The sequence below is a fragment of the Solanum pennellii genome, chromosome 4, assembly GCF_001406875.1.
Source record: "Solanum pennellii chromosome 4, SPENNV200".
Classification (NCBI taxonomy): domain Eukaryota; kingdom Viridiplantae; phylum Streptophyta; class Magnoliopsida; order Solanales; family Solanaceae; genus Solanum; species Solanum pennellii.
In genome coordinates, this window is record NC_028640.1 from 24,707,491 (window position 1) to 24,710,246 (window position 2,756).

The 2,756-nt window shown below is 37.1% G+C and overlaps 1 pseudogene; it reads right to left on the minus strand.

Moving 5' to 3' along the window:
• Positions 1-335: 335 nt before the first annotated feature.
• The window catches only part of LOC107016619, a 14,056-nt pseudogene continuing 11,635 nt past the window's right edge, over positions 336-2,756 (minus strand).

A 2,756-nucleotide genomic window follows, 5' to 3' on the forward strand; every position in this document is an offset into this window, starting at 1 on the left:
CTCATGTTGACTACGGCCTTTGTGGCATTAACCAATCCTACACCCACTGACGAACCAATTTGAATGTTGTAATAGTACAAGCTATTAGCGAAATTATTCATTTTGGGCCTAATCCTATACAATTTTAAAACTATAAATATTTCAAAGATCACTTAATTATAAGAGATTATATAGACAACTCATTAAACTTGATTTTATATCGACAAAATGCAGAAGTACCCCCCTAAGACACAACCGAAAAACTCTCGATGACGTTTTAATTTGGTGGTGTGTAGGAACAAATAATCATGTTATTGTTGCACTACTATTTCCAAATAAATGATCCTAGTGCTACGTCAGTTTGAAATAAAAATGTGAGTATCTTCTTCTGCTTCCACTAGTGAGACTAAATAACCAGAAGAATAAGTACATAATAAAATTTTACCCTTTAACAAAGAGTGTAGGTGCTGCTGGTACACGAGGAATCTGCATGTTGGCTTGCAAAGGAAGCACAATTAAATTTTCATTAAGGAAGATCATTGGGATTGCAGTTAGTTGATTTCCCCCTGAACCAGCCATCCATTCTGCTCCTGGATAGCCTTGTTGATACCCAAATGTCTAAAAGTTCAAATAAAAGAATGTAAGAATGTCAACAAAACAATCCATAACATCAATACCAGAAGATGGTTCCTTACATGCCTTGCATTCAGACTCTTCTTGTCTCAATCATGAATAAGTTGCTCAGATGCTAATCGCTTTGTTCCAATAGCTTCATTGATCGAGGGAAGACAGGAGAGATCACACTAGTTCAGTTGCACGCACAAATTACTGGACTAAAAGAAAACATGTGGAGGTAAAATGACATTTGTCAAAGAGCAACAACATACAAAATGAAATCCCACAAAGTGGGGTCTGGGTAAGGAAAAGTGTACGCAAACCTTGCCTCTATCTCGTGGAGGTAGAGAAGTTGCTTACAAAAGACCCTTGGTTCACGTGAAGAAACTCAAAAACATTATGGAATGGAGAAACAAAAACAAAGGAAACACGACAACTAATAGGAAACCAGTGCTGAGCATACAAGTAAGAAACAACACCATCAGCAAAATAGTGAGATCACCTACCCAAGCATAATAAACAGCAAATGATAACATATACCAAAGCCAGAAAAATAGTAAGTCCAAGCAACATAACTTACGGCTTCCCTTTAATCTTCCCACTATGTTACAGCAAAAAAAAATAATTATTTTTAAATAAAGATTCAGCTCAGAAATATCAACATGTCCAAATGTTCATAGCAGTTTTTCCTCCCAACACAAGTAAAATTAATTGGAAGCCCTTGCTCAATATATGTAATGTATGTATAGGTTCCAATGATTTCGCCGGAACTAAAATGAAACTGGGAAAACTAGTCAGCTATAAAGTAGAAATAGTTAAAAAGAGCTCTGCAAGGACAGACTGCGACAAGCAAGGGCTGCTCAAGTGTAAGCAACCTTCACCCCCAACCCTGAGGTTGCGTGTTTGAGTAACCAAGGGGGCACAAAGTGGGAAGCTAAGGTGGAGGGTAACAACAAAAAATTAAAATAAGGACAGTGACTGCATAAACATTCTGATATATATACTTCTTTTGCATAATGTATAAGCTTGTGATCTATACACATTAATTTAACGGAAAACCAATGAAAGATTTATTAATGTGCAAACCTGTAATAGGGGTACTGGCAAGAGAAGACGATGAAGCTGGAGGTGCAGAAGCATTGTAATTTTGCACTACAAGAGAAGATGTGCATCCACATGAAAACACCAGTTAAAAATGATTTTTGATACATTGGAAGTATTTAACGTTCTATTTGCAGATACCTGAGCTCGAGAAGAGTAGTTGTGAAAACCACAACTGTAGAGCCAGTCACCATTACGCCATCCATTTGGAACTGGAAGCAGGTGATTCGTTTGGATTGCATATGGAACTGCAGCAGTTTGCAGCAGTCTATACGGATCAGCAGGCTGGCTTTTGTAATGACCAGCCTCCCCTAGAGACCAGTTAGAGCTCAAGGGAAGTTGTTGGAGAGCTCCATGTCCTAAGAACCCAATGTTCAACATTTGTTCCATACCTCCTTGTGTCGTGGCAAAATAATTTGTATGAGATGGGAGAGATGTTCAGGGATTGTAATTGCTGGCATTGCTGCTACCTCCTTTGGTTGTCAACATTTTTTGCACTTTTCTCTTGATGCATAATTGTTGTTAGTGCAACCTAATGGATCCTCCCCACACACACGCAGTATACATTGCATCCAGGAAGAGGAAACTGTTGCCAATCTGTGTTATGAAAATCAGAAATTACTGGTTGTAATAAATCAGTCAGAAACACGAAGTAACTGAGATTTTTAGAACCAGTAAATAAGATGAACAGAAATTTATTTGTAAAAAAAAAAAAATTGAATCTGTAAAACTTACGAGAATCTGGAATACTCTTTTTTGATAATTTAGGAAGAAAATCAAGTCCACTGAATTCACAGTGTCCCCTTAAGGAAATTATTCCCCTCTAGTATCCGAGGTTTGATTTGGAATATAACCTCCCAAGGTAAAATGATCTTAATCAGTAGAGTATAGATACCAAAAACTCTACTGTCAGCGAATCAATCCACAGCAGGAAAGTACACGAAGAAATATTTGTTTAAGAAGAAGAAGATCAGAAAAATTCGTTAGAAATATTCTGAAGACTGAATGGTATTTATAGGCAAGAAGAATATATTCTGAAAGGTTGCAACCCTTTCAGAATT